The sequence below is a fragment of the Arachis hypogaea genome, chromosome 10 (genome assembly GCF_003086295.3).
Source record: "Arachis hypogaea cultivar Tifrunner chromosome 10, arahy.Tifrunner.gnm2.J5K5, whole genome shotgun sequence".
In the NCBI taxonomy this organism is placed as follows: domain Eukaryota; kingdom Viridiplantae; phylum Streptophyta; class Magnoliopsida; order Fabales; family Fabaceae; genus Arachis; species Arachis hypogaea.
Window position 1 is genome coordinate 99,804,087 of NC_092045.1, and position 13,802 is coordinate 99,817,888.

Below are 13,802 nucleotides of genomic sequence, written 5' to 3' on the forward strand. Positions count from 1 at the left end.
ATACAGTGAGTCATATCTTATCTCTAGAGCATGTGGAGCTCATTCATGAGAAGACAGAAAGAAAGTTCACTGTAAATGGTGAAATTCTGAGCCCAAACTCACCTCCGTAAGGAGCTAACCGTCAAGCTAATGACGTTAAAAAAGTGCTTGTTGGGAGTCAACCCAACCTTAATTGATTATTTCTATTTTTTTAATTCCTTAATTTTATTTTTCTTTAAAATTTTTTAGGTTCATGATCACGTGCATCAGTCAGAACAGAGATAGAATTATTCAGCAGTGAAAATAGAACACTTTGGATGGAGTATTGTTAGCATTGAACGCCAGCCAAGGAGCAGACCTTGGGTGTTCAAACGCCAGTGCAGAGGGTAGAGAATCTGAATTTTCTAGCCTCTCAAGACCAGTGGGTCCCACAACATCTTTACTTACCCCACTTCTTCCTTCTTACTTTCACACTTCTCCATACACACTTCCCTATCCCAATCACATCCATATCACTTCTCCAAAACCATCATAACTCCCACCAACCCCCACCCACTTTAAAATCAAATTTCCCTCCCAATTCCCTACCCACTTCCTATAAATACCTCTCATTCTAACCCTTCATTCACACACACTTCATACACTTATAAGCCCCATTCGGCCGAGCCCTCTCTCTCCCTCTATCTCCCTCTATTTTCTTCTTCTTCTACTCTATTTTTTGCTTTTCTTTATTTTTGCTCGAGGACAAGCAAAACTTTTATGTTTGGTGTGAGAAAAGTGTTGCTTTTTGCTTTTCATTACCACTTATGGCACCCAAGGTTGGAGAATCCTCTAGAAAGAGGAAAGGAAATACAGTAGTCGCCACCTCCAAATCTTGGAGATGGAGAGATTCATGACCAAAGCCCACCAAGACCACTTCTATGAAGTAGTGGCAGAGAAGAAAGTGATCCCTGAGGTCCCTTTCAGACTCAAGAAGAATGAGTATCCAAAAATCTGAAGAGAGATCTGGAGAAGAGGTTGGGAAGACCTAACTAATCCCATCCAAGAGGTTGGAATCTTAATAGTGCAAGAGTTCTATGCTAATGCATAGGTCAATAAAAACCATGACACTAGTGTGAACCCAAATCCCAAGAATTGGAGTACCATGGTCTGAGGGAGAATCTTAGATTTTAGCCCAGAAAATGTGAGGTTAGCGTTCAACTTGTCCTTGATGCAAGGAAACCCTCATCCTTACACTAGAAGAGTCAACTTTGATCAAAGACTGGATCAAGTATTCTTAGACATCTGTGTGGAAGAAGCACAGTGGAAAAAGGGATTCCCAAGACAAGCCTATTCAACTAAAGAAGGCTTGACCTCAAGCCTATAACTAGAGAATGGTTGGAATTCATCCAACGCTCTATCATTCCCACTAGCAACCGGTCAGAAGTGACTATTGAAAGAGCCATCATGATCCATTGTATAATGATTGGAAGTAAGGTGGAAGTACATGAAGTGATTCCTCAAGAATTTGTACAAGATAGCTGAGAAACCTTCCACCAATGCAAGGTTGGCATTCCGACACCTCATCTGTCATCTATGGAATTCAGCTAGAATTGTCATAGAGAGAGACATCTCCATTTTATTGGGGAAGACAAGCCCATCACTAAAAAAGAATGGAGCAAACTAGAGAGCATGCACATGAGCCTGTGCAGCTGCCTCATCATGGGATCAATGGCATACTACCATGGGAGAATTAAGTTCTGACATGAACCAGTTGAGGATGGAGCATCAAGAGCACTCCACAATCCTCAATGAAATTAGAGAAGACCAAAGGGCTATGAAGGAAGAACAACAAAGACAAAGGAGTGACATTGAAGAGATCAAGCACTACATTGGATCCTCAAGGAGGAGCACTAGCCACCAAAATTAAAGGTGGATTCGTTCTCTTTACCACCCTTTTCTTTTGTATTTTTCTATTTTCTATTATGTTGTATTGTCTGTTCTCTTGTTCTTGTTGCATGATCATTTGCATTTATATCTTAAGGTTATAAAATGTTCCATATGTCTCTCACCTTGCTTAGAAGAAAATTTTAATTGAAACAAAATTGAGAGATACACGAATTTCAAGTTTATAATAAGAATAATTCAATTATTTTGATGTGGTGGCATTGCTTTTGTTTTCTAAATGTATGAATAAATAGTGCATATTTGAAGTTGGAATTTTAGAATGTTGGCTCTTGAAAGAATGATGAAAAAGGAAAAGTATTATTGGTAATTTGAAAAATCCAGAATTTGATTCTTGAAGCAAGAAAAAGCAGCAAAAAGAAAAAGAAAAAGCATGTTGCAAAAATAAATAAATAAATAAATAAATAAATAAAAAGCAGAAAAAGACAATAGCTCTTTAAACCAAAAGGCAAGAGCAAAAAGCTAGTAACCCTTTAAACTAAAAGACAAGGGTAAAAGGATCCAAGGCTTTGAGCATCAATGGTTAGGAGGGCCTACAAGAAACAAAATCTTGGCCTAAGCGGCTCAAACAAGCTGTCCCTAGTCATATGCTTGTGGTGTGAAGGTGTCAAGTGAAAAGCTTGAGACTAAGCAGTTAAAGTTGTGGTCCAAAGCAAAAAGAGGGTGCTTAAGAACTTTGGACACCTCTATCTGGGGATTCTGGCAAAGCTGAATCACAATCCGAAATGGTTCACCTAGTTAAAGTGTCTGTGGCATTTATGTATCCAGTGGTAATAATGGAAAACAAAGTGCTTAGGGTCACGGCCAAGACTCTGAAAGCTGTGTTCAAGAATAAAAAAGAACTAAACTAGAAGAGTCAATAATATCATCTGGATTCTGAGTTCCTAAAGAGACCAACATTTCTGAGTTTCAATGGATAGTGAGATGCCAAAACTATTCAGAAGCAAAAAGCTACTGAGTCCCGCTCATCTAATTGAAACCGAGCTTCATTGAAAACTCTGAGATTTATTGTATCTTACTCTTCTTTTTATCTTACTGTGTTTTTAGTTGATTGGGGACAAGCAATAGTTTAAGTTTGGTGTTGTGACGAGCGGATATTTTATACGCTTTTTGGCATCCTTTTCATATAGTTTTTAGCATGTTTTGTTTAATTTCTATTAAGTTTTCATAGGTTTAGTGCAAAATTCACATTTTTTTATTTTACTTTGAGTTTGTGTGTTTTTATATAATTTTAAGTATTTTCTGGCTAAAATTGAGGAGTTGGAGCAAAAGTTAGCAAAAGTATGATTCAGAGACAGAGAAAGCACTATAGATGCTGTCCGAATCTGACCTCCTTGCACTCAAAATAGCTTTTTAACGGCGATGGAAAGCTGACTTCCAGAGCTTTCCAACAATGTATAATAGTCCATACTTTGCTTCAGATTAAAAGTCCCAAAACTGGCGTCCAACGCTAGCCTCCTGCCCCATTCCAGGCGTCCAGCACCCAAAGGAGGAGACCAGCATCCAAACACCCAGAGAGGACCCCCTAGCCAGCGTTCAATGCCCTAAAGGCCTCAAAGCATGTGGATCTCATCAAAGCTCAGCCGAAACACTCACTAAGTGAGCCCCAAAAGTAGATTTTAGCACTAAAAGACTATTTTACCTTTCTTATGTAATCCTTAGTCATTAGTTTAATATTTAAGGGATATTTTACAGACATCATACAGACTTTATGCCATATTTCATTTATCACTTTGTTTTCACATCAGTATGGGTTTCTAAACCTCCTAGGTTGAGGGGAGGAGTCTTGCTGAGTTCTATGCATTAATAAAAGTATTACTATTTCTCTTCAATCCGTGTTTGATTCAATTCTAAGATGTACATTCGTTCTTCAACATGATTAATGGGATGACCCGTGACAATCATCCTAGTTTTTCATACTAAGACCGCGTGCGTGACAACTACCCGTGTTCTTCTTGAGTTCATGTGAATACGTGAGTGGAAAGCATCGAACTGCCAGCTTGATTCTATATCTCTTAGACGGCTAATCCACGACTTCGTTGGGGACTTCTCGAGACATCAGTTCAGCTGGAGTACGGGGAGATTAAGGTCTCTGTGTTAAAGACTAGAACCCAAAGGCACAGCATTCTCTGATATGGAAGATCCGACCTTGTCTGTGGCGTTTTGAGTAGGATCACCAAAGAGAATGAACTGCAGGAGCTTCACCCCCATTCAGATTGGATGACCGCTGACCTGGCGTTTGATCTGAAGTAGGGGAGATTGGCAACCGCAGCCGTACGGTGTTGATAACATACAGCCTGCCATAGAAGAAATCATTCACAATTGAAAAAGACAGTAATACCAGACTTAATTCATAAGGACAAAGCATCTCCAAGCCTTAACCATATTCTTATTCCTAAGTATAATCCAATTCACAAAGTATTTTATACACTCTTATGCACTCAATTCCAACAACTCTTCTATCCGCCTGACTAAGACCTGCAAGATAACCATAGCTTAGCTTGCTTCAAACCATAATCCTCATGGGATCGACCCTGACTCGCTCAGGTATGACTTGGACGACCCAGTGTACTTGCTGGTATAGTTGTACGAAGTGTGGGGATTCGTGCACCAGTTTTTCAATTGAAATATGCGAGGACTCATTTTGGGTGTATACCAGTTATATTTGGGTGTATTATTAAAGTAATTGGGCATATTAGTAGGTTTGGTGTTATTTTCCTTCATTTTTGAAAACCTGTAATTTAGAGCTTTTTAATACAGTAGAGACAATTTAATTATGGAAAAAAATTATAATAAAACTGGATTGTATTCACAAAATTTTACAAGAAGTGTTCAAACTATTCCAAGAATACATAACACTTAGATTAATCACTATCAATATCATATGAATCTATTTGACAATATGGAGTCAACAATAGTGAGGATGGCTTGGACAATCTCACTGCTTCACTTCCCCTAATGGCTTCATCTCTATCTTGATTCATTTCATGAAATAGAATCCGGGAAGTAAATTCTACTCTAAAGTGGTCCATCTCCTCCTACAGTTTAAAAGAATATTCTTTTTAATTAACTATGTTAATTTAGTAAAGTAATATAGATGGCAAATCACCCATATAAACCAAGGTGTGAAAAAATTTACGTGATTCCACCAAACAAGAAATCGTTACAGGATTCAACCAGGAGGACATTTCTATGTAATTCGAATCATACTGATTCGAATTACACACACGCACACAAGCACTAATTCGAATCAGGGTGATTCGAATTACACACAGCAAACTCACATACTTGTTCGAATTGGACTGATTCGAACTAGTACCCGGTATATTGGCTCATAGTAATTCGAAACATACTTATTCGAATTATGGAATATTTGCCAAAAATATTAGAAAAATATTAGTGAAATATTTGCCAAAAATATTAAAAAAATACTATATAATATAAAAAATATACTACAAAAAATATATAAAAAATTATAAATATTAGTTGAACGTGAATTCTATAGCATAAATCTAATCCGTGCAATTATTTTAATACACCAATAATTATATCTATATGGAGTCAATGCTAAATCAAATTCAATTAGTTCGATAATACGAGTCTATGGAAAAAAACTGCATTTTATAAAGTTTAAAAATTTTTATTATGTGATAGGTTAGTAACAAGTACATTACAAATCTTTTATAGTACTCATCGTAACAATGTTTAATTTAACAATGTTTAATTTAAAACACAAAACATAGAAACAACTTACAACAAATGTATTTAGCTTCATTTTGGCTTTGGAGGGACACTCCTTGTGATACGGATCAAGTATATAAAATTTTTTCTTTCTTACATCATCAACTCATATCCACTAATTCTCTGAATAGAAAAAAAGGTGTAAAAATCTGAAGCATGTCCACATTGAACAGTGTTTTAGTTTAATTGGCACATAACCAAAGAAATGTGATAAGAAGTTTTAGAAACAAAAACTTACATATCGATGTGATACTAATTTTTTGAGGTCCAAAAAAGGTATAAACATTGGGTAGTCTTCAACCTTAAATGACTTTTTGGATTTAGGCTGTAAGAATTTTCCATCTGGATGATTTTCAATGGCCATATTCTGCAACATTTGTGAAACACCAAATGAAATATTTAATACACCCAAAAGATTATAGAAATACACCTAAATTTCATTGAAATACACCATACCACAATATCAGGGGGAAGATATTATATTTCTTCTTGAAATCTTTTAATGTTTTGTTGGTTTAGGATCGGGCACATGGCAGTGACAATCTAGAGAAAAAAACCCAAATCAATTTATATCAATCAGCATTGCAGTTACATTTCATGATAAAATTATTAATCTTATTTAATATTACCTCAACTTCTATATTTGTAGCAGCTTTTAGAGATGCAAAGTGGACTTTTGACAAAATGAATTGTTCTTGGGCTTTGAGGGTGCACACCGGTTTATACTCATTAGTGGTTCCATCTCTGTATGTCTTCACACGTGTGGCCCACATGTAGCACTTCTCTTTCATTTTAGTTGACATTTCTTTGTTCCTCGCAGGAGTTTCAAACTTTTCAAAAATTTCTTTGGTAGACTGCTTTTCAATCGGCAGAATTTTACCCTCTACATAATCCAATGTTGTCTTCACCCCACTGTTTGTAACTTTTTCCACCAGCTCCTCTAATTGTTTGATTAGTTTGGTGTTTCAAGACTTTTTTTTCATCTGAGGTCCTGGTTGCCCCTGCCCTTCTTGTGTCAGTGTTTCTTCTTGGCTTGAATCAGTCAAGCCAAGGCTGAATGATAGCATTAGACTATCTTTAGGTATGTAGGATGTTGTCCGGGCCATCATCATCAGTGCAGCAGCATTTTCTGGGGCTGAATTACTACGTGTTGACGTATAACATACTATAAGAATAAGAGTAGATGAATGATATCGATAATTAAGTTATATTGTGCTGAACTTACATTTTAGATGGAGCTGGTGGAACAATGGGTGTGCTTTCATCAAGTTTCGGAGGGGGGGTTGTGGAGTGCTGCAGGGTTAGATAAAATGAATCATATTATAAAACAACTAGTTACAGATTAATTCTGAAGATATACACCGAAATAAGGAAAATATACACCCAAATAATAATCAAATACACCCAAACATGAAATAAGAAAAATATATACCCAAATAATAACCAAGTACATCGGAATATTATTCCTTACCTTTTTGTTTTTTCTGCACTAATTTTCTCTCTCGGAGACTTTGCGGGGGATGGTTCAATTGCTGGCACAGGGCTGGGACAGAGGCACATAAACTTGAATCGAAACTCTAAACAAGACAAAAATAAAAAGTTAAGAAAGCCCCTTAAAATTCATGATTAGAAGGTTGAAATTTAGTTGTAAAACTCACATTGAAAGCGGTTCAGGTTGCGAATGTGTCTCCATCCGCACAACCATCATCTTATGTTGAGCTGGGTCACTGGCTGATTCTTCTGCTAGACACAATCTGCAATACACTCAAATAAAGTCAAAATATACCTGAAGCATTGAAAAGAAACACATGCTTTGTTTTTTGAGAACTTACGTAGTTGCAGTTTTTGCTTTTTTTTCCTGCCTTTTTTTCTTGAATAAAATATTAAAAGACTTTTTTTTCTAAAAAAATATATACAAAATTAGAAGCAGAAGGTAAAAAAAGATAAAAGCAACCGGTATTAGAAACAGAAATTACATGCTATTAGCTGGTTTGTTTATGCTACTTTGATCTGTTTGTCCTTGAAATAAAGGATCATTCTCACTTCCTAAGTTCACCTCCAGCATTCTAAGCATAGAATAAATATCATTCAGTAAAAATACTATACAGTTAAATTAGGATATCAAGATTTTATCAAATAAAGGTTCTTACATTTTGGATGAGTCATAGTGACCTTCTGTCGATCACAGCCAAGCTCCCTTCTTCCTGGGAAACCTAAAACAATTATCAACAACCAAAACACCTTAAAATCAGTAATATACACCCTAATATAACAAACCCATGTGCAGCAGCTTTTTCGTTGGTTTCCTTCTTTTTTAATTCCCTTAAGAATTCTTGTAATACTTCAGTTCCAAGTTCAGATCTGACAGTACATGCATAAAAGAACATGTTAACAAATATAATTGTGATGATAAACGGTAATATAGCTTTACAAAGTATATTACCGATCATAGGATTGAGTTTGTTCAGGAGATGAATCCTCAACAACGTGCTTTCTCTTTGTGGATTGCGCCTTGGAAATAAAAAAAGTATGAATAAGAAAAACAAAATAAAATTGATGATAAAATACTATCCAAAGCAGTGCTTACTTTTTGGGTGTAGTTTGAATTTTTTTTCTTTGTTGTTTGTTTTTTTATTGGTGATGATTCTTCACTTCTGAAAGTTAATGAGAAATACTCTGTTAATACATCAAATTTTGAAAATAAATAAAAAAGAAAGCAATGATAATTTCAAAATCTTACTAATCATTCGATTTAGTTTCTGAATTGGAATCCTCAAGAATCTCCTTCCTTTTTCTGGATTCCGTTCTGGAAGGCAAACAATCATTAGTAAAAAAACACCCTAAAAGTGACAAAATACACCAAAAAATATTACTTACTTTTTGGCCGTTCTGGTGGGTTGTTTCCTTCTTGGTTCCTCTGAGTCTTCTTCAGACTCAGACTCAAAGGAAAAATCAACTTCAGTTTCAGATGTATCACTCTCAAATGATGAACTTGCCTTATTTTTTTTTTTGTTTTTTTTCTTTCTTTTCTTTTTCTTTCATTTCTTTCAATTTCTTTTTTGTTTCTACCTTCTTTATGACACCCTGAAACAGTAGAAATGTTAGTTTACAACATCTATATAAATAAAATGCACCCAAAATAGAGAAGGTATTCTGTTCACTTACCATATGTCCATCTATTTCTGCTCTCATCCTTACAACCAACTGCTCTCTATTCCAGTTGCTAACCTAGGGCAGTCCAAGGTTTTCTTCTCCTTTCTTGTCTTTGTTTTTTGCCAAATGGAAATAGATTATCATCAAGGCAAAGCGGCAGCCGTCAATTGATTTTTTCTTTTTCAGACGGTAATCAGTTATGCCTTTGATAATGAAATTCAGCACATGGGCTCCCCAGTTTCCCTCCATTATTTTGTCCATCTTAAAAATTGGAGCTAGACACACAGGAGAGATTTTGTTTATTGTTGGTTGCAACAAGAACGCCATCTGAATATAGAGGATGAAAATCCTCTTGAACATCAGGCGATCTTGTTCGTTTTCATCACCAATACTAATCATGTCATCGGTCAGATTCTTTAGAGTCTTTCCCTGGAACCTTCTAAAAATTAGTTTATTCTCTTCAGAAAGTTCCTTATAACTCACTTTATCAGAAAATAGATCTCCTACAAAAAAAATAATTTACACTCCAAATCACTTGAAATACACCCAAATGTCACTCATATACATTTAAATTTACTACTTGATTACATGAGATCAAAATAAAATATTACGAAGAATATATTACAGAGAATGGAAGTATAGAGGTTTTCTGTAATCAGTTACCTGATGCATTGAGGCCAAAGGCAGCCCTATTATTTTAGGTTTAACTTTAAAGGAACCATAGCTTGTTTCCAGTGTGTTTTTGCCCAATTTAAAGGAGTTAGCCAACTCCTTTAATAGTTTGTGAGGCACATTCATTGGCAGGATGTGCATGAGTCTATCAAAACCTAATTCACAAACAATTGCTTTCTTTGGCTCGCTCATCTTTTCAAAATTTTCACTCAATAGTCTGGTGGCACACTTTAAGTCTTTAGTTTGCTGTAAATAAAGCAAAATTATAGTCATTTAAATAACCTTTATTTGTATTAGGAAAAATTGACTTGTTCTAAGATATATATATGTACTTACATTATATTTTTTTTTACCTTGGTTCTTGGTTGGCATTTTTTATGCAATGAAAAAGAGATACTGTCAATAGATATAAAATACACCCAAATATCAATGACATACACCCAAATACCAATCACGTACACCCAAATATAAGCCACATACACCCAAATCCAGTCCTATACACATTTGTTTTTTCAATTAAACAAAATTAAATGAGTTCAAAATCATATTCAACTCAACCAAACATGCATAAAATGACAATACAAGGTCAAGCACAATTAGAACAGTACCAGTTAGACTTCGATACTCCTAATATATATATATATCAGTCCTATACACCTCTACATTCTTTTTGGATTACATGACATTATATGAGTTCAGAATGATATTTAAGCTCAAAATGCCACTAGAAGCAACAGTCGCATTTGAAGTCCGACATATACACCCAAAAATCATTTAACCTGAAATTCAATACAGAGTTTATATGTATACAAACCTACTTAAAAAACATGTAAACATGCACAAAACATGTACCAAAACAAATCAAAACACACGTTAAACCATTTACTAGAAGTAAGTAAAATAGTGTAAACGAAGAATGGTTTCATCAAAATAGTAATATGAGATCTAAACCAAGAATAGTGAAACAGAGAGAGAAATACGGATGATATAGTGCTTTGATTTCGAAATCAGAAGCAGAAATGTGAAAAACCTAGAAGAACAGTAAAACAATATCTTGAATAATGTTTGTTCGTTCTTTTTGGTGTTTTTTGATGGAGATTTGTATGTTTTCTTCTTGATTTCTTCTACTTTTCGTGAGGAGTTGGACGGTTTCTTTAGAATTGTAGTTGGTTTCGAATGTGACTTGAATCTCGACAATTTGGGTATCGATTGAGGAAGAAGAGGAAGAGTCTTTCATAATGAGCGCGCTTTAGAAAAACGAAACGGTTGAGTAAGGCGCGTGTGTTTACGCTCGATTGTGGAGGAGTGTAGTGCATGTACTTTTTGTTAGACTTGGGCCAACTTGTAGAACTTGTAAGCCAAAATGGCTTGTATGTGTAGTAGGCATGTGAATTAATTGTGTATAATTGTCTTAAGGTTGAGGGTATTGGCTCTTGGAAGAACAGTGAAACTAGAGAAGTATTATTGGTTATAAAAAAAATCCAAATTATTTATATTGTTGAAATAAAAGGAATAGTAGTTCTATTAAAAAAAATATTTCAATAAAAAGATCCAAGGCTTTGAGCATCAATGGTTAGGAGGGCCAAAAATTAGCCTAAAAAGCTCAAATGAGCTGCTATCCATGACTAAATGCTTGTGGTGTGAAGGTGTCAATAAAAAGTTTGAGACTGAGCAGTTAAAGTCATGATCCAAAGTAAAAGAATATGCTTAAGAACTCTGGGTACCACTGGTTGGAAATTTAAGCAAAGCTAAATTCGAATCCAAAGGGTCCCTCCCAGTTAAGTGCCTGTGGCGTTTATGTATCCGGTGGCATAACAAAAAACAAAACACTTAGAGTCACGATTAGGTTAAAAAAGGTGCAAAGCACCAAAAAGCAAGATGTGTTCAAGAATTAAGAGGAGCTTAAAGAACAGAACCAATAATATTATCTAGACTCTAAACTCTAAGAGATGCCAATGCCTCTGAACTGCAAGGAAAAATGAGCTGCCAAAACTATTCAGAAATAAGGAACTATTAGCCCCATTCAGTGATTAGAATTGAGCTTCATTGAAAACTTTGAGACCTACTGTATTTTCCTCTTATTTTTACTCCTACTTGTTTTTGTTTTCTTGAGGACAAGCAACCGTTTAAGTTTGGTGTTCTGATGAGTGGATATTTTATACGCTTTTTGGCATCATTTTCTTAGTGTTTTCAGTATGTTTTGTTAAGTTTTATTATGTTTTTGTAGGTTTTAATACAAAATTTACTTTTTGGATGCTACTTTGAGCTTTTATGTTTTTCTATGATTTTAGGTGAATTTTGAGTAAATTTGGCAGAGTTTTGGCGAAGTCTGATTCAGAGGCAAGGAAAGCATAGCAAATGTTGTCAGAGGCTGACCTCTGTGCATTCAAACAAGCATTTCTAGAGCGACAAAGGTCTAAATGACACGTTCTTAGTAGCATTGGAAAGATAACTTCCAAGTCTTTCCATCAATATATAATGGTCTATACTTTTTTCAGATTGGACAGCCCAAAATGGGCGTTGAACGCCCAAACTACTCCCTTGTGGGCGTTCAACGCCCCAAGAGGACCAAGGCTAGCGTTGGACACCCAAACCTGGTGTTCAATGCCAGAGAGGGAGCAAGGAAACATCAATCTACCCCCCTAATGGGCGTTCAACACCCACTTCTTCAAGTTGGACGCCAAGCTCAACTCAAACACTCACCAAGTGGGCCCAGAAGTGGATTTTCGCACCTTTAGTTTAGCTTATTTCACTTTTGTAATTTCCAATTATTATTAATGTCTCTTTAGGTTTAGGTTAGTATATATAGAAAAGAGATCACTGATGTTAGGAGATCTTTTACCACTTTCGAACATTTCACACTATTTTCTGTACAATATGAGCAACTAAACCTCCTAGGTTAAGGTTAGGAGCTCTGCTGATTTCTATGAATTAATACAATTACTTTTCTATTCCAATGAATGTTTGATTCTATTCTATGATGAATTATCATTCTTCATCCTTATGAATCTTGATTCTACATGAGTTCCTTATGAGTCCTGACCTGGATACTATTGAGCTACAACTTGAGGATACATCACGGGTTCCAACAAAATTATTTGGATTAATTGGGGTATGTGACATATAACCTCATTAGTCAGGGGCAATTGAGGTTCCTGTGGCTCTAAGGGCTAGCACCATAAGAGCACCATTATCTGATCTAAAAGATCTGACATTGTATGTGGCGTTTTGAGTAGGATTATCAAAGGGACTGACTTGCACACGCTTCACCCTCTCCTAGATTGATCTAGTCCATTCGGATGTTTGGTATGAACCTGAGCAGATTAATGACCACGACCCATGGCTTAATCACTTATAGCCTTGCTATAAAAGGAATCATTCTTCGTTGCAGTCGAAAGTATGACGTGTTAATTCAGAAGAAGAAGAAGCACCTCCGAAGCCTTAATTGACTGCCAATTACTGTCTTTATCTTATTCATTTATCATTGTTGTTATTGTTTGTTTATGTGCCTACAAAAATAAAAACTACCTCTCTATTCGCTTGACTAAGATCTACAGGATAACCACAACTTTCTCAATCCGGCAATCCTCTTGTGATTCGACCCTCACTCACCTAAGGTATTACTTGGACGACCTGGTGCACTTTCTAGTTTAGTTGTGGAAAATTCAAATTTTCCGCACGAAGTATACAAATAATGATAAAGATGGATAATCGAATCTAGTTTCGCGGAGAATTGAAACAAGGGATGGAAGAAATGAAAAATAAATGAATAAATAGTAAAAGAAAAGATGACACCAAGTCACATAACACGAATAAATAGTATACGTCAAAACGAATCCAACCCCTTAGATCACAACTTCTAACGTTTCCAAATCTCGTGAATCGCATAATCTATTACTTCTATTTCGTCTATGATAATCCATTAGTGTTTTCATATACATGAATCATTAGTATTAAGTTGGCCAGACCTAATACCATGAGAGATGCAACGGTCGACTAACAGCATTAATCAATAGACAATCATGCATTTGAAACTCCAATTTTTGTCATTAAGACAAGTCCTACTGCATGATAGACACTCAGAGTATGTAGTGAATCATAGTCAGTCCATTCTCAAGGCTCTAACAGGAACGAACTGCTCTGATACCATAATGTAACACCCTAACTTTTAGCACCTCATGATCGTACTAAAAGCTCAGGCGTTACTCACTTCTAAACATTTTTATTATATACTATCTTTATTTAATATTGAGCTTTCGCGAATATGAACTGAAACTTCAATTAAGAAAAAAAGAGGAGACATTATTTTAAAT